At 38.7% G+C, this 19779-nt stretch overlaps 1 protein-coding gene across 46 annotated transcripts in view; it reads right to left on the bottom strand.

Moving 5' to 3' along the window:
* LOC105470366 (zinc finger and BTB domain containing 20) overlaps positions 1-19779 on the bottom strand; it is an 814500-nt gene that overhangs the window by 273558 nt on the left and 521163 nt on the right. Inside the window, exon 6 of one of the 46 annotated variants that reach the window (XM_071089299.1) lies at positions 19029-19156. The exons of 44 other annotated variants lie outside the window; for them this stretch is intronic. The gene's annotated coding sequence lies outside the window, so the exon portion shown is untranslated. Of the gene's footprint in view, positions 1-19028; positions 19774-19779 lie in introns of those variants that run through there. One more of the 46 variants, XM_011722247.2, reaches the window with a different exon arrangement.

The following is a 19779-nucleotide window of genomic DNA, read 5'->3' as shown; positions in this document are numbered from 1 at the left end:
TTAGAAGTTCCTAAAGGAGAAGCCTAGAAAGACAGTACATTATAATTAATAACAAATGTAATAGTATATTTTTTTGTAAAATAAGCAACATATTTTTCCACTAGTCAGAAATTATAGCTTCAATTCAATAAGCTGCTTTCTCATATTTTATTTATACTGAGAGTGCTGACTAGAACAATCTAGAAGCTACAGACAAGAGCAGGGGTGAATGCTCCTCAATTTCCCATTTCCTTTGTGCCATGACATTTTGTAAAAAGATAATCAGTGAATTACCCATTTTGTATAAGAATTTCTTCCTCTGGGTTCTGTTACATATTTTAGGCAATGATTTAAAACATGGAGGTAGGTAAGTAGGGAGTATTCATTCAATCATTCATTTGTATTAATTAAATGCCAAGTATGTTCTGTGTGTTTCGCTAACATTAGAAATGCAGAGAAAAAAGACATAATTTTTGTCCCCAAATATTTCAGTCTAGGGGGGAGAAAGGAAAGTAAATACCCAACTAACTACAACAAAGGGTGATAACCTGCCGTAACTGAGTTAAGCATGGCTGTGAGAGAACAGAGGTATGGGACTCTGACTTTTAAGGAGGAGGCTCAGTAACAGGTTTTGAGGAGTTGGTGCCTTAGCTGAAACTTAAATGATGGAAGAAGTTAACAAGCCAAAGATTTGAGAGGATGGAAAGGGATTCTAGGTATAGGTAACAGAAAAAAAAAAAAAAAAAAAAAAGTACAGAGCAAGACAGAGTATGATCCATTCATGAACTGCAGGTGGTTCCAGACAGAGGATAGAGTGATGATTGGGAATGCCAGGAAATGACTTTTCAGGCCCATCCAGATTGTGATGGAAGCACTACTTTAGATAAGGTGATAAGGGAAGGTGGAGATCTGAATGAACAGAAAGAGTCAGCCATGAGGGGCTTGGAGAGAACAGTGTTCCCAGCAGAGAACTGCACTTATTGCACGTATATGCCTATTTTAAGGAATGGTTAAAGAGCTAGGGGAACTGATTCTTCGTTGTCGGAGATGAGCAGAACTATTCCAAATACTCTTCCCCTGACAATTATCTAATCTCTTTTGTTGTCTCTGGAAGCATGGTTCTCTCCCATCAATGAATTCATTCAGTCCCTGTAATCAGCTCTGATTAGTGTTGTTTAACATCAATCTTTTCTACTTTTTTTCAAAGAAAGATACCAATCAGTTGCTGCACACCCCTGCTTGTTAAAAGCAGCACCTCTCCTGCTGACTTACCGTTCTTTTAATCAAAAGGGCAGGAGGAAGCAGTTGGGATTCACTTTTCTTTTTTTTTCTTTCAAAGTACACAAATGTCAATTTCCTTAAGGATGTCTGGCATAGCTGAGTTCAGTCATGTAACATACAGAGTCAGCTTGATCAAAAGGTTGCAGGCTGCCCACTGCTAAAATGGAGGAGAAAAGGAAACCATGGGCTTCCCTGAAGTGTGAATGAGTGCATAGGCCACTGCCACGTGTGTATTTATACTGACGACATGCTGGGCTGACAAGGGAGATTAGGAAACGTAAATCCCCACCACTACACTGCTCTATCTTCACCTTTGAACCTCTGGAGCAGCACTTTCTCTCTTTCCTATTTCTTCTGTTGTGCCCAGTGAAGGAGTTACCATATAGCTTTATAGCAACTGCAAGCCATGGCTATTTTTGTATACTTAAAAAGACATTTTTGCGGCCAGGCACTGTGCCTCCCTCTTGTAATCCCAGCACTTTAGGAGGTTGAGGCGGGTGGATCACTTGAGGTCAGGAGTTCGAGGTCAGCCTTGCCAACATGGTGAAACCCCGTCTGTATTTAAAAAATACAAAAATTAACTGGGCGTGGTGGTGGGCACCTGTAGTCCCAGTTACTTGGGAGGCTGAGGCAGGAGAATAGCTTGAACCCAGGAGGCACAGGTTGCAGTGAGCCAAGATCACGCCACTGTACTCCAGCCTGGGTGACACAGTGAGACTCAATCTCAAATAAATAAATAAATAAATAAATAAATAAATAAATAAATAAATAAAATAAATTCTTTTTGCTACTAGTGCCCCAACATTTAGCTGAAGGTTATAATTCTTACCTCTATGGACTTCAAAGTGTTAATAACTAGAAAAAGCAAAAGATTGTTCATTCATTCATTCTCTTACTCTTTTTTTTTTTTTTTTTTTTTTTTGAGACAGAGTTTCATTCTTGTTGCCCAGGTTGGAGTGCAATGGCATGATCTCGGCTCACCGCAACCTCTGCCTCCCGGGTTCAAGCGATTCTCCTGCCTCAGGCTCCCGTGTAGCTGGGATTACAGGCATGCACCCCCATGCCTGGTTAATTTTGTATTTTTAGTACAGACAGTGTTTCTGCATATTTGTCAGGCTGGTCTCGAGCTCCCGACCTCAGGTGATCCGCCTGCCTCAGCCTCCCGAAATGCTGAGATTACAGGCATGAGCCAACGCGCCCAGCCACATTCTCTTACTCTTTTAATAAATCAGTATGTATCATGTGACAAACCTGTATCTGCAATATGACAAACCCTTGTCAATAATTCTCCTGGAAGATGCTTCTGGCAACCCAGAACCAGAAAATAATTTTTCCAAAGAGTTGATTATCTTAGACTAAACTATGACTCAAGTTGGTTTTACAAATAGGGAACACTCTGTAAATACTCATGGACATATCTAAAGCTGAACATACATTCTCATTAAGCACAAAAATCATCATATATGGTTACAGCCCCCAAACAAGGCTGCAGAAGAATTTAACATTTGTAACAATGTACAGCTAGTATAATTACATTTTGTGCAACCTCATAATTCTTTAAAAGTACAACTGAAGTGATGAGAAGATGCATACTGATATAAGGTAACACAGCTCTATGATCTAGCCAAAACTAGAACTCAAGGCCCATAATTTTAATCTAGGAACTTTTATGTGATGACCATTTACCAGAAGGAATGGGAGTAAAAAGCATAAGGTAATTGATACAGAGAAACAAGGATGCTTTTATAAAACAAAAACACCAGTCTAAAATAAGACTCTTCTTTACTCACTTGAAATGGCTCTGAATTCCTGGGAAGAGCATAGGAAGAAATGTAACTATAGGATCACTTTTATGTGAGTAAATTGATAAATCATTTCCCCTACGTGCTCTAAGAAATCTTTTAGAACAATATTTCCCAAACTTCCCTAGTCATACCAATTGACTAGTTTCTTGTTTCAGATCCAAATGCCAAGGCCCCTTCAAGCAAATTTCTTATTCTCTAGGTTTATGGTAGACTCAGGAATGTGCATATTTCAAGGGTGACCCTGATGATTCTTAGTTCAGGGATGTTTGGGAAATACTGTTGTGGTGAAACCTTTGTACAATAGCTAAAACATTTCTTCATTCCTAATGAATCATCCCATTTTAATGTTTCTGTGGTGTGTCTTAAGCAGGTGCAGACTCTCATAGCAAACCATAAACTCCTATGTTCCTTTAAAATAGCTTAAGATACATTTACTGACTTTTCAGGATTAGCAAAAAGTCAAATAGGGCTGTTAACTAGCCCATTCCCACAGAAGCACCAAACTGTAATTCCCAAGTATCAATTCTAATGTGTTAAAAAATAAAAGCATATGCTCAGTCATGTAACAGAGGGTTTCTTTTTTTACTTTTATTTCGTTGTCTGTCAATCTGGTTGATCAGATTACTAATTTCTACCTACTAGAAGTGATCTTTAGAAAAATATGTCTGCCCTGTTTGCATTACAGATCCATTAACAATAATAATGATTTTTAAAAAGTAAACCAAACATAAATAAACAGGAAAAGAAACCGCCATATTTGAGTCCAGTCTTTGTCCTGCCTAGTGAAACATCTGTCTTATACCTTTTTGACAGGTAGAAATAAGACCTTTCACATCATCTCATCTCTCTGATAAATCAGTCTGTTTCCTTACAAATTTGGTTTGAGATAAAACTCTTCTGTTCTTCCATTTACCACTTAGAAAGGCACAGTCAGGAACACCATCGAAGACGAGCTCACTTCCGGTTGTCTTTCAGTTAGACTTCTATTAAATGGATACCAAGAAAGCTAACCAAGAAACAAAAATATTCCTGTCATTTCTTTTGCAACAATTCAACAAACTTGAGGAAAACTGAATTTTGAAGAAAAGAATGGTCTATGCCATCTTATAAGCATGAGACGGAGGAGCAATGACTATAAAGAATATTCGTTAATTGTGGTTGTACTGTAGTTATGTTACAAATTGCACAATTAATTCCCACTATCAAATTAAACTGGTAAACAGGCCTAGATTAAAAACACAAGCCTGTTCTGCTTGTTTTGCTCTGTTATACGCAAAGTAATCTTAAATTCAGTTTATTATCATTAGTATGGTTTCACTTTGGGGGAAAAAAAACTCTTTTTCCTCATAAGGCATATTGCATATTGAGATGATGAAGACCAAAGTCAATGCTGTAGAGAGTTGTAGGGATATAACTGCTGCTAAAATAAGCACTTGGTTTAGCAGACTATTTCCCTTAGTAGCTTGGAGCACAATAATTTTTTCCTGCTGGGAGACAATGTATATCCTGAATGGGGTAGGGCCTGAAAGACAGTGAAACACAGCAGGAAATACACCTGATGGCAGAATCCACCAGGATCAGACAGCATCAGGACAGCATTAAACAAAGTGTTTGAAGATAGCAGAGATATGTGGACTATCAAGGAACACTGAAAGATTGCACATTGTAGGTGAGCATGGTTTTGAGAATCCATCTCTGCTGGCCACAAGAATATTGGCAGTCAACATTTGCAAGGTCTGTTTAATTATGTCAGTGACCACAGCTAGCCTCCCAGGTTAAGTGAGAACGAGAACTAACAAGCTGCCCCTAGCCTCCTTTAGGACTTAAATGACAAAGCCATGGCAATCACAGCAGCAGCAGCAGCAGCAGCAGAAGCAGCAACAGCACCAGCCGAAGCAGCAACAGCAGCAGCAAGAACATGGTTTTGACCCGCAGTTCTTGCCCATCAAAGAGCTGTGCCCTGTCTGCTCCCACTGACAGGGAGATAAATACAGAGATCTGTCGGCAGTACATATTTATGTATATCTACAGCTTCCTCACACAGACTTACAGGGAATGCATAACAGCTTCTAGTGGTATAACAAATGCACCCACTAATGGGGTGAGACCCATTACTCACAAATGGGTGAAAAGAAGCATCAATATGCAGGTCTTAACCCCAGTTTGTGGGCAGAAACCTGTCATTCCATCGCAGGCCGATAGGTCTCCTATTCACACAGTCCTTGTTTAATTTTCCAAACACCCTTTCTCTAAATGGTGCTACTCTGAGCTGTGTAGTGCAGACAGACAGGTTTGACAAGCAGAGTTGTCAATTTCACATTTTTTATCCCAACTGCAGGGCAAAATCAGGCTTTGTATGCAACTGGGGTTGACTGGTTGGGAAGGCAGGAGAGGTTGGCATTTAAGAGGTATTTTCCACATTAGAAACTCAGGACTCAAGATAGAAAACTCATAAAGGGTTGTCCCTATTCAAAATCCATGAAATCAGGAGAGTCCAAATATGTGTACTGGTGGTCTACTGTGGGGCATATACATTTTGCTGAAACGAGAAGATGAAGAGAAAAGTAAGGCTTGGTTCTATCTAGAAGGAGCTCTGGGTACGTAAGCAGTGAAAGACACTCACTCAAATATCATAATATAAAATGAGGCACTTGCCGTAAGAGAGGAACATAGCAATGTGTACACACAATTCTTGGTTAACCAGGAAGTTGAAGATATAAGTAATATATTAGCCAAATTTTTGTCCTTCGGAAAATGTTGGAATTGTCCAAAGAAAGGCCAACAGGATACATGCTAGGTAATAATGGGTGGATTAGGCGTACAACGAAAGCAAGTTAACGAGCACTGTTTCTAACAATCAAGTCCCAGAATATTCTTGGGATCTCTGGGACTATCTCAAACATATAACAGAGTCTGGGATGGTTTTGAAATCTCTGCTAGCATATGCTCTGCCCTGAGGTTTATTTTTGGTGCTGATTTGCTTGAACTGAAGAAGGAAGGGAGAACACATAGAAGAAGGGTTCTCTATTTTCAGGAGGCAGTCCTAATTATATCAGTGGTATAGTTAAGAACCTACAACAAATGCTCCTCCAGAATCCCCTTGTGCAGATTAACACTCTATGGTATATGAGATTTCACAGAGTCTTGCATATCAGAAACTCGCAAATGGGAACACAGAAGAGTCTGTGTGTCCCTGAGTTTATGCTCAACCTGGCAAACATCAAGAGTAATTTTATGTTGTTCAGGAACATACTATAACAAAGCTCTCACAGGTTGAAGGCTTCAGTGAACCTGAGGGCTCACTTCCCAACCTAGACTTACACCATAAAGAGTAATGGACTTTGCTAATATCAAATCAAAAGGCAAAGGAAATCTGGCATTTAGGAGGTATTTTATAGTTACAATTACCCAATCCTAGGTGAGACTAGGATTAGAGTTGGTGGGGAAATAGACATGGAAAGTGCTGTTAAATGTTTTTTGAAATGTCCCTTTTTGATCCCCATAGTCATGAGAGTATTTGAGTCTTGATTGCTCTATACTTAAATTACTGTCATTGCCCCTCAGTTGGCATCTCTGACTAATCTCAACCCTCTCAATCTACTCTGCACACTATAGCCAGGTTAACTTCTAAAACACTCCATTCACTATTTTTGCTTGTCTCTCTAAGTGTTTCAGTTATTCAGCAAATCCTTATTGCATTCTAACTGTATGATAGCTATTGTTCTCATCACCCACAAAAAATAAATCTGAACTCTGCCTGCCTTTTGAAATTCACATCCTAATCTTCAATAACGTGGCTCTCATTTCTAATTTCACTACTTCCTGTATACACCAACTTTATTTCCACTGGTCGATATTTTTATTCATCCTCCCTACTTCTCTCTTTTCCCATATCACACCATTGGCTACCATCTTTGCTTTTTTCCAAAGGACCTTTCATTCCATTGTCTTTCAATGTCTAGCTTTTACATCTACAGCTAAAGTTCTCCCTCTACTACTAATCAAGCCTTCTATACGCCTTTCTTGGCCACCATAATGCAGATTCTTGTAGTACTTACTACCTTTCGTTATTGCTCATGTTGGTGCATAATGGTAGACTGGTAATTTCCAGTTAGTTTTGTGATCTAATTACTAGTCTCTGCAATAACAGTATAAAAACCATAAGCTCTCTATGAGCAGGTATCGTGTTTCTGATAGTAACATTACTAACTGTTGTGATAACTGCGAATTAAGTTTAGCATCATACTTGTTTCTAAATTTAAATTGTACCACTTCTAACAATATTTTCTCCATCGTTTTATTTTAAAAAAGTCCAAAAGAGGATGACAATAACGGGATCACAATAAATATATATTCACGTGTAATGGTTAGTGGTCTTTTCCAGCGACAATAATGTCGCATTTTGCTGTTACCTCCTTTCTTTTTTACATGATATTCACTATTAGACATACTACTACACTAATGCCAACATTTTCCAGTTAAAATCGACAGTAATTAAGCTTTGGTTGTTGCCAGCACTAGCCTAGGGATAGAGTAGGTATAGGGCCAATGAGACCAAGTTCAGGGTATAAGATCTCTGATATTCATCAAGGAGCTAAGATAAGAAGCATAATGAAAGACAAAACAAATGGTACACCATATAGTATGCCGAATATTTTTAATGCTGATTTTTGTAGACAGAACTTGATATCAGCTTTTACTCATTTGTTATTGATATATGTGTATTTTCTTAAAATATAATAAATATAGAAAGGGTTTGTGAATAACATAATATGAAGATCAGAATCAAGATTAGGGCCAAGGGCATCAGATTAAAATGCAGATGAATAATTAATCACCTGTAGGATTAAAGTTCCAATTCTAAATGGAAAGAAAGCATTGGCAAAGGCATAAAAACATGGTTGTAGGGTGGTGTTCACAGTTCCATGAAGGAAAAGATGAAGCAGATAGGAAGGTGGGCCTACTGTACGGACTGAGTACTGGTATTAAGGGTTTCATATTAGGCAAGAATACAAAAATAATTAGGAGAGTTTGGACTGGAAGATTGGGAATGATAACCGGGGATAGTGAATAGGGTGGCCTAGGTGTACAATGAAGTCAGCATTTAGCACATCAGGTAGGCAGGACTAGGACCTAACCAAGAAGCTGGAAATAGAAGGAAACTCATTTATTCATTCTCTGACCTTACATTTATTTATTGAATAATAGTAGTAGACTGATCTATAGACCTAAACCAGTGGACTGATCAACAGACCCAGACTAGACCATGCTTAACAGAATTTACAGTTTGGAGGGAAAACAGACATGAAAGACTTAAGTAATAAGATGAGAGCGGCCAGAGACAATGAGTACATAATAGGAGTGAGGCCCACCAAAGAAGTGATCTCATATCAGCTACTTGAAACCAGTGATGAAAGTAAACTCAGTACCAAGCTCACTTCATCCAAAGCGTGGATTCCTTATATGTTCTCTGCTTGGGATAATATTAAGATCAACCTGTAGGTAGAGCTTACACAGCTAGGACGAGCAAGCATTCCTAGGTCAGAGGAGTGTGCTCATGTGTGATGGTGTCTGTGCATGTAGGTTTTTTTCCTAACAAGTATAAACCACGATCCTATAGCATAAGAATAAGTGATGATGAGAAGAATGATAATGGTAATGATGATAACAGCAGCTGTTTATTGAGTGCTTATGATATACCAGGTATTGGTTTAAATATTTTACATTTATTAGATTAGTTACTCTCCACAGTAATTTTATAATAAAAATAAATTTATGGTTCCCCTCCTCCTTCTCCTCATCCTTAATTTACAGATGAAGAAACTGAGGCATGAGAATTAAATAGTTTTCCTAAGGTTACAGTGTTGTAGAATCTACATAGTCTTCACTCTTAATCACACTGCTCTACTGCCTAAATTCAGGCAACCAACAAAAGAGTTGCTCTGCCTCATCTTGGAGCTTATATATGTCTACAGAATATATATTATTTACATTCTCATAAATGAGAAATGATTTAAGGATATTCTTACCAGAGCAGTAGCCATTCTCAAAATTATCACAATGGTGTATTATATTGTTTAGACATATAATGAGAGTATTGGGGTAACAGATATCGGAGATTTGGCTCTTACAGATTTTAATTCTTAATTGTACTATTTAAGAGAAAAATTAAGTATTGTGAGGAAGCACTGGAACAATGGAAAAGGTAATACGGAAAATAAAAAGTTGAGTCTCAGCCTGGTAAGTGTGGCTCTCTATTTCTTCAAGTTTCCTTTCTTAACAAGGTGACATAAGGGTTAATAAGATGACTGTAAAATACAGTTACCTTATGAAGAATGAAAAATTCCATTATTACTGAGATTTTCCAAATCCTGATAATTCTGCTGGGATTTTCTGAACCATGATAATTCTGCTGGGATCTGGTATTAAACAGCATGTAGACAGATTAATCCCAAGCCCAGAAAAAGAGTGAACAAATAAAACCTAAGTAGCATAATGACTGAAGAAAGTTAGATTGTAGTGTCCAATCTCATAGTGGCCACTTTTTGTTTGCTTGTTTGTTTGTTTGTTTTGAGATGGAGACTTGCTCTGTTGCCCAGGCTGCAGTGTGCAGTGGTGTGATCTCAGCTCACTGCAACCTCCACCTCCCAGGTTCAAGTGACTCTCCTGCCTCAGCCTCCCGAGTAGCTGGGATTACAGATGTGCGCCACCACACCCAGCTAATTTATATTTTTAGTAGAGACGGGGTTTCACCGTGTTGGCCAGGCTGGTCTTGAACTCCTGACCTCAGGTGATCTGCCTGCCTCGGCCTCCCAAAGTGCCCAGAGTACTTGGGATAACAGGCATGAGCCACCATGCTCGGCCTGTAGTGCCCACTTTTGACAAAGTTGATTGTTTGTGTGGGAGCATGAACATGAAAATTTAATTACAAACTAAGGAGAAACATCCTTAACTTTGAATCTTTCCTATTGGTTTATTGGAGTCAATTTTAAAGTATCACTTAATAAATACTATTTGACAATTTGCAAATTTATATAAATGTATTTTCCTTAGAGTATAAGCATTCAACTCCAATATGATGGTTTCCTATTTTCGGTTTGTTATACACCAAGATAGAATGTACCTGTAAGATATTTAGGAAATCACTTTTAGGGGACACTATACAATACCTTACTAAATACCAAGACTACAGTACTATTATTTTCACAAATGAGCATGGGTCAAGGCAAAGAAGGGCAAGTCGGGGTAAGACTATATAGGCTGTTAACCTTGCTGTACAGGTAAATGTAAAAGTTCCTTTTTTCTAGCCTCAATATGCTGGACGATCCTCACCTTTAACTGAGTAGAGAATGTCTTAAAGCAGAGAAACAAGAACACCTGTACTCTGAACTTTGTTGGGGAGTTCTGGCCCCTTTTATCATTTGACCGTCAATGATTAATATAACTGCTTTTAGCCCTTAAGCCTGTGCCAGCTGCAAACATGACAGATACCTGTCATATTTTAGAACAGCTTATCACCTCAGCCTCTGGAGTGATTGAGTATTTATAGATACAAAGATAGAAACATAAAGCACATATGTATAGGCAGGAGTCCCCTGGAGGTGGCGATTAGGACTAGGCAGTAATTTTAGCTTGAAGCTCCTATGACTTAAATAGCCACTTGAGCTCTGCTCTTGCAGTTTACGATGTCAATAGAACCCCTAAATGAAATTACAGCCTTCTGATACGCAGCAGGATATCCTTTCTTTGCCATGCAATGTACACGGCCAGGAGAAATTGCTCTGTATATGGAGTTTCACTAAAGCAGAATTTATCATAAGGCTGCTCTGCTAAAATATCATTATGCTGTTATTCACTGGATAACACATCTAATGACTCGGGGTGCACTTGATAGCCATGTTTCAGTGAACACAGACGCACGCCCTGATGTGAACTGGGCACTCCAGTGCTTCAAAGCACTATCGATTTCAATTCTACCATAATTTACACCTGGCTTGTTTTGCCAATAGCTTGAACCCATGCTAACACTGGAACATACACATACAAACAGAAATGAGCTGTATAGCAAAAATGCATGCAGCAAACTTTCCAGGATTTTGCCTTTATAATCATCTCCCTTGGTGCCGATCAAATATTTTGCACGATTTTCCTAGTTAAGTTTGGGCATTGCCTCTGTTAGCATTATCCTATGGTTGGTGATGATAGTAATAAGAACCTCTTATATTTGGACAAGCTATGGACACTTCTGCAGCAGGATCTGGGTGCCAGTCATCTTCGTTCTCCCACTATCTAGCACAATGACTGGCATATAATAGTTGCTCATGATAATCTTCTCTGCAGGCTCCTCTTCCTCTCTCCATTCCAGAAATGCACTGTATATAAAGGACCTTCTCTCTTTGGTTATCTTTCGATATATTTTTCCTGAGAAATGTCCACTCCATAATTTTAACTATTACCATGATTTGGATGATTCAGATGACTGCCAAACTCTGTCCCTGACTTATCTCCAGTATTCCGACTAAATCCAACTGCCAGTCTGGATGCTCCCCTAACACCCCCAAATTAAACACATTCAAAAGCAAGTTTGTAATCTTCCCCCATCCTCCAAAATATGCTCTTCCTCCTCATAGCTTTTCTTGCTTAGTTGTACGAGGTAGAAACCTGGGAGCAATCCAAAATTCCTTCTCTCCATGCCCAGCCCAAGGGTTATTAAATTGTGTCAATTTTGCCTATCTCTTGAACATGTCTCCTCCTCTCTGTCTATTCCCACAGTTATTGTCCTAGTTCAGGGCTTCATTGTTTCCTGTCTGAACACTTTCAGTTGCCTCCTAACTCATTTTCTTGCCTCTATTCTCCCATTCCTATAATCTATCCTCTCCCTGCTGCCAGGGTGATCTTGTATCACACAATTTCATCATTAACGTTCTCTACTTAAAACCTTTTAATGGCTCCCCAAATGCCACAAGATGAAGTTAAAACTTCTTTGCATGGCAATCAGGGTCCAACATGATTGTTCCCTGCCTGCATCTACAGCATCGTTTGTCTGTACTCCCCTACTACACATCAGTGATAGTGTTCCCCAGCTCTGCCATGCTATTTCTAGTTAACTGCCTTTGCCCCTGCTGGCCCCCTTACTGAATGCTCTTCCTCCCTCTGACCATCTGGGAAAATCCTTCAAGTCCCAGCATGGATTTATCAGCTCTTCCGTGAAACTTTCTCTGATCCCCTACTCCAAGATACGTTCAGCTGAACACTCACTATTTTGTGCCTCCAGGGTTCCTTGAACATCCTTCAGTTATGGCACTTAGCATAATGGGATTACCCCAACTTGTTTCCCTATCTGTCTCTCCTCTAGTGAGCAACTTGAGACCATGTTGTATTCATCTTTGTATCGTAAATGACAAAGCCAATGCCTTCACAACAGCATATTAGGGTCCATGTGATCAGACACCCTTATCTCCCTTACTTCATCTTCTACTAGTCTCCTGCTTACCCACTCAGAGTCTGCCACACAGACTTCCTTGTTATCACTCAAATTTTCCAGATACATTCATGTCCAAGTCCTTTGCACTTGATGGTTCCACTGCTGAAAATGCTTCTGCTTAGATATCCACAAAACTTGCTTCTTCACTTTCATCGAGGTCTTTTCTCAAATGCTGTCCCCTCGATGAAGACTTCCCTCTCTACCTCTCCATCCTATTTAAAATTGCAAACTTATCCCTGACACCAACACACATGTACACACTCTTTCTCCTCTTTAAATTTTCTCCATAGCGTTTATGATAAAATGCCACATATTTTACATAAATATATTTTATCTTCTGTCTCTCCTATCTAGAAAGGAAGTACTAGGAGAACAAAGATTTGTTTTTTAAAAAATCTACTGCAGTATCCCCAGTCCCTGGAATAGTGTTGTACATAATATGAATGCCTCAATAAATATTTATTAATAAATTAATCTTTAGCTTCTAGAATAATAATTGACACAGAGTAGGGATTCAAAAATGTTTCTTTCTTTTTTTTTTTTTCTTCTTCTTCTTCTTCTTTTTTTTTTTTTTTTTTTGATACACAGTCTTGCTCTGTTGCCCAGGCTGGAGTATGGTGGTGCAATCATAGCCCAGTGCAAGCTCAAACTCCTGGGCTCAAGGGATAAGGGATCCTCCCATCTCAGCCTCCTCAGTAGCTGGGACTACAGGCATGTGCCATCATGCCTGGCTACTTTTAAAAAATTTTAGTAGAGATGAGATCTTGCTATGTTACCCCGACTGGTTTAAAACTTCTGGGCTCAAAGGATCCTCCTGCCTCGGCCTTTCAAAATGCTGGGATTATAGGTGTGAGCCACTGCATCTGGCCCAAAAATGTCTCTTAAACTAAAAAATAAATGGGTGAATGAATGAATTAATGTTAAATCCATGTTTAATGAATATAATGGAGAAACAGTCTGTGTACAGTACAGTCTGTGTACAGTAAGTTTAATAGGTTACTATTTATCCTCATTAGACAAATGAAATAGATGAGTCCCAGAAAGGTTAGGAGCCAAAATTAAAGCGACTATACACAGCTTAAACAGGTTTGCTACTCTTTTTCAATTCACTATTGAAAGGAACAGACAATTCTTTGCACTTTGTTCATGATGTACCTCTAACATTTGTTATATAATTTTGCTTCCTCTTGACTAGGAATGCAATTAGCAGGAGGTGCAAGGTGCTAACACTTTTTATTACAATTTATGTCTTTCCATATTAGGTGTTTCTCACAAAAAGATCCCCTTTCTTTCATTTTCACAAGTGGATTAGGCACTCATATAATTTTGCCCCTCAGAGTGGTTTGTACATGACTACCCAAGAGGACATCGTATTACAAATCCTGCCAGAATGAACTGGAACGTGAATGCAGCATTCATAGCTTAAGGATGAACAGGTTGTTTGGTGCCAGGTTTGTACTAATGGAGATGTTCTCCATTAGTGTTAACTCCCAAAGGAGAATAAATTCAATAACAAAACATTTCAGTTTTTGGCATTTCTATGGAGAGTTAACTTTCCATTGTTCAAGGGTTAATTATCTATTACGTGAATCACTTTTCTTTCTATGGCTGCTTACATCTAGGAATTCAGTTTACCAGAGAGTGAGTAGGGAAAATAAAGAGATGAAAAGGAATATTCTATATATATAAACTCCAGGAAAAAAATTGGTTTAGGGGACAGAATTAGATAGAGTTTGGGGATTGCTAAGTTGATTGACAATTGAAAATGGGTAAGATTAAAGCATGCTTTATTATACACAATATTTTGGGGTTTTAAAATTGTTTATTAGGGTCAGTTTGTAGTATGTACAGTTATTCTCTGGATGTGATTTTTGTCAGCAGAATACCATCTAGGGTGCTAGAATGGGAATTTAGCAAATGGTACTTTAGAGGCTAGCTCGACTTGATGCCCCTCTCCTCTGAAGAAGGCTTAGTGTGCTGCAGCTTAATGAATGAAATGGCACTAAGCGATTCCACCAATTTCTCTACTCATTGATGAGAAACAACTGCACTAGGCTATTTTCAGCTATTATTTACCTCAAACAGGGCATTTAATTAGTGCTTGTTAAGACAGTGCAAATGATTTGGCTGCCAGTCTTCTTGCCCCTGCTCTTTATTGTGCTGTATGTCTGCCCCGCCTCTCTCCTGTCTAGTTCACAGGGCATCCATAGCCAGTCTTCATGCCTTTCCATAACTGACATCAGCCTGACCTCCACAGATGTGGAGTCTGAGGAAAGGAAGAACCAGTGAGTAACTATAAGCAAGTATTGACAAGCTGGAGAGACTGTTGGTTAATATGATGCATTATAGGTAGGTCTGGTACTTTCTGACTACATGAGCTGATCAAGCTGGATATTTAGTCACTCTCATAAGTCCAGGAAAATTAATGGAACTACTGCAAATTCAAGATCCCATGTTCCATCAGAAATTACCCAAGCATTGTGGGGATTAGAGAAGTAACCTTAGCAAATGGTTGGAAATGCTGTCAGATAGTTGGAAGATCTAACACGGGAGTTAGGGAGGCTCAGATATAGAAGACTCTACCAATTTGTGTTCTAGACATGGACCTGTTTCTTTTTTTTCTTTTTCTTTTTCTTTTTTTTTTTTTTGAGACAGAGTTTTGCTCTTGTTTCCCAGGCTGGAGTGCAATGGTGTGATTTTGACTCACTGCAACCTCCATCTCCTAGGTTCAAGCGATTCTCCTGCCTCAGCCTCCTGAGCAGCTGGGATTACAGGCATGTGCCACCATGCCCAGCTAATTTTGTATTTTTAGTAGAGAGGGGGTTTCTCCGTGTTTGTCAGGCTTATCTCGACTCCAGACCTCAGGTGATCTGCCCGCCTCGGCCTCCCAAAGTGCTGGGATAACAGGCATGAGTCACTGTGTCCGGCCGTTTCTTTCATCATGATAAGCAAGATGTATTCACTGTCAATGCACTGCCATGTAGATATTCATTCGTTCATCACCTATTCATTGATTCTCCACTCAGACTGAGGCAATCTGACATTGTTTGGGAGAGAAATTAACAAACCTAAAACACAAAACCTGCCCTCTAACCACCTGCAGTTTCATACATAGAAAAACTTCAAATTAAAAACATATATAAATGCTAAATGAAGATAGATTTGTAAAATGCTACCAATGTCAGATCACTTTTAATTTGGGTTTTATACAAAATTTCAGAGAAAAAGTGTGACTTGTCAAGGATATGATTTGGCTGATCTTGAAAAGGTATCAGAAAAATTATGGTTGCTGATGCTAATATGTAAATACAGCATCAAAATATTTAACATACAGTAAAATAGCTGAGAAAATAGAATAAATGGGATCATTTGTATATGTACTCAGTTTTATAAAATAAAATGAATTCATTAAATGTATGCTCAATTTTAAGATAATATCAATTAATTTCTTTCTACTTAATTTTAAACTGCTTTATATATACAGCAATTAATATTTTGAAGTTGTACATAATAGAATTTAGGTTGATAAGCTAACGTGTATATTTGCTGACGGATAATTACCAAACTTATCAGCTAACTACATCTTTCTTTTTGCAAATACTGTTCATAAATATTTGTGTAAACTTTCGGTGTTGTCAGCATGTCAAAAAGTCAACTATACTTCATTTATGGTCATTATGATGAAAACATTTGACTGAAATCAAAGGCAAGTAAGCCTGTCTAGAATTTGGTCATATTTTTAATAGTTGAACATAGATATATGGTTGTGCATATCTGTAGGCATTTATAAGCTAACATACATATACAATCATATGATGCAAGCAATCAACTCCTTTTTAAGGTTTTAAAATATATGTCTTTCTTAGGGGAATCACATAAATACTAAAAACCATTTCTATACAAATAAGAAAGAACAACTTCTTATTGGGGTAGTGACAATTCTGTTATTTAGCAATTTCATTTGTGTATATTTGCGACTGCCTAATTAAATGAATATAGCGTATAGGAAGTACTTACAGCCAAAATATGCACGCAAGGAAATATACATTTCACAACATGCATCCTTACTAATTTAATGAAATTAGAATTTCCAGGTTAGCACTAGGAAACTGAGTTACTGATAGTACGTTGTGAAGGCTTATAATCAAGGTATTGAAAACATAGGTAATATTAATATAGCCATTGAAACACAAAGAAATATATCATTGTCTTGCCTTTGTATCGCAGGTATACTAATCAAATTCTGACTTCTTATATATTTCAATTTAGTCATGAAATTCTTCCACGGCCACTTGGAACTCCAGATCTCAGCCACTATAAGAGAAACCTCTCTGGCAGATTATATATTTTTAAAATGTCATGTCTTGGGAATACTCTTAAATATGTGTTTTCACCTATTCTCTGCTTAAAGTGGCTTATATAATTTCCTATGCAGTCAATAATAACATGTTTTCAAAGCGTTAGAGATCTAGCTTGCCCTCAGTGCAGTTCTAATAGACATCCCTACCAGAGACTATGAGATAGTTTTCCTGGGAGTCTGCGCAGTTTGAATATTAACTGAGGAATGTTAACCTCCTATGTAGGTCTTGGTGGTTATGGCCTAAGAGCTAGTTACATTTTTTATACCATATTGTAAACATTTAACACCATTTCCCTTTAAACTTTTTTTCTTTAGAAAACAAGATAACTAATGAAAATTACCCAAGAAATTCACATAAATAGTGTAGTACTAACTAACATGAGCTAACTACAATAGGCAAACTTTACTATTAATACAACATTAAACTTTTACCATACTAGCCCTAATAAAACTCTGAGACTATTTCCTATCACAATGACAGCTGAGGAATTTAATGTGCCTCACAAACTATAGGAATTGTGATAGGAAGCTGATTCTGTCCTAGAGGCCACTGACAAACCTGATAGGGCTGTAGCAGAGGTCAGTCTCTAAAGGAAACTTGGGATATACGAGCATGTATGAGTTCTATGGTTAAGAATCTGAATCACTCAGTATAGCAGACAAAATTCCAAAGCTGAGTACCAATGTAATATGCTGGATCACTGTACCAGCTTGGACAAGAGTACATGCAACAGGCACATACAATGCACATCTGGTTAAATGTAAAATCATCCATTGCTAAAGTATTTTAAACTTCTAGGAGAAATCTACTGACAATGTGTTAATAGCAAGGACAACTAAAACAATAAAATAGCATCTCTCTCCTAAAATTTAAGAACATCGAGTAAGTGCCCCTTAGGCTGGGTTGTGATTCCTGGAAGTTTCAGCCTATGAGAACCATATTGGGGACATCAAAGACTCCCCCTCTTTCCAAAAAGCAATTCACTTCAGATGCTGCCACACAGTCGAATGCTTTTATGGCCACCATGTTTTTTTTTCTGGTTTTTGTTTCTTCTTTTGTTTTTTCCACACTTAATATTTTAGAACATACCAGATTCTTGAAATTAGAAAGAATATGAGAAAACTCAGTAAGATGGAATACCTCTAGAAAAGAAACCAAGCAGGGACCTGATGGTAAAGGGTAAAAACACATTCCAATAGGAATTCTACTTTTAGGGAGAGTATGAGTTATTAAGAAGGATATGGAAGGCACATTTTGGCTATGAAAGCTGGTCTGTGGACTCCTCTGCTAGTCTCACATCAGACAGGATGCAACCACCCCCACTCCATTCCTTCGACAGCTTCCCAGAGCACTCTCAACCAGTGTCCCTTATATTGAGGACAACACTATATTTGGGTTTAATACTGTGAGGACAGTCATTTAGTTTTCCTGTGGCAGGATGATAAATTTCCCCGGAACCAAATAAGGATTCTCATTGCATTCTTCTGCTTGATACTATGAATGCAGAAGAATAAAGAAGAGGGTGTGACAAATCATATTTTCCAAAGGTCGGGTGTGGGGAGGTTCCCTAACATTTAAAAGCAACCAGTTAGCAAAGTGATCTTTAGAACAGTATTAGCAAGAATGTTTGCTCTACATCCAATATAGATATTCTTTCCTGCTTAGCTGGGTATGTAAGTACTGTGAGCATAATGTAAATACTCAGAACAGAAATGCATGGAAAGCTGGTGGAGTGAGACTCCAAATGAACAATTAATCCCACTTTCACTTCCCCCATCTACCTCCCTGAATACTACCTCCCTGCCCCCACTCACCTATCTTCCTCCCCCCACAAGCATGTTTGCTAGGCATGTCAAGGCTGACATCCATCGGTGGCAGTATGAAACCTATGCCTGCAGGCTGCTCCTGAGCATAGTCTCAAGGCTCTGCCATTGTCCGTAGAGTGCTCTCAGTTGTGCCCGCTAAAAATCTTCATCATTCCATTTGACTGTTTGGTAGTATTTCTTTAATTGTATTTTTTGCTTGTTTGTTTTAAAAACACCCTTTATTTCCTGCTTGCCTTAGAGACACCAAGAATAAAATCCTTGACACATCAAATTCTGGAACCTCACCACTCACCAGGACTGTGGTTCCTGATCCAAGGAGTGACGACTGAGAATCAGCACACAGTCTCTTGAGGGTGTCCAGGCCTGGCTGTTAAGCTCCCTGCTCTGATTAGTTTGTCGAGTTCACAGTGTTCCAGAGTGCTGAAGCACAGAAATTAGGGAGGGGAGGTGGAAGGAAAATCACTGGAGCCTCTTACGATCTAACTTCCACTAACTGGGAGGAAATGTCTTATAAATAAACAACAGTAAGAGAAACAAAAAAAACCCATCCCGTCCTGCCAGAGGAATGTACATTATTGTCTCCCGACGGAAAACTTTACACCACACCAGAATGCAGCCATGTCTCCTGAAACTACCTCCCTCAAAACAGAAAGAAAAAGAGAATCAAAAAGGAAAGGAGAACAAAACAGAACAAAAAAGATTTCATCCCCTTGAATTCTGTTGGGAAGTTCATGTGAGTTCCCAGTAGACAAACTAAACTAAGCAATTTCAACAGTGTCACTGTTCCAGAATTTTGTGCAGAGGCTGCTTATTAGCCAAATTTCATTTCTGCCCAGATCACTGCTGTACCATCCAGACATTTTCAGAAGGGAAGTTCAGGGAAGGGGGGAAGGGTACGACTGTGGAGAAGAGGAAGAAGAGAGGACAAAGGAAAACTCCTGATGAACCAGAATGCCCTAGCCACGGCCATGATAGAGCGAGCCCCCACCCGCCACCCGACTACTGCTTGTTGAGGACTTGGTGATGCGGTGTGTTTTATCTAC

This window comes from Macaca nemestrina, chromosome 2 (assembly GCF_043159975.1).
Source record: "Macaca nemestrina isolate mMacNem1 chromosome 2, mMacNem.hap1, whole genome shotgun sequence".
NCBI lineage: Eukaryota > Metazoa > Chordata > Mammalia > Primates > Cercopithecidae > Macaca > Macaca nemestrina.
Note: the sequence above shows the minus strand (reverse complement) of the source record. Positions and strands in the feature narration are given on the sequence as shown.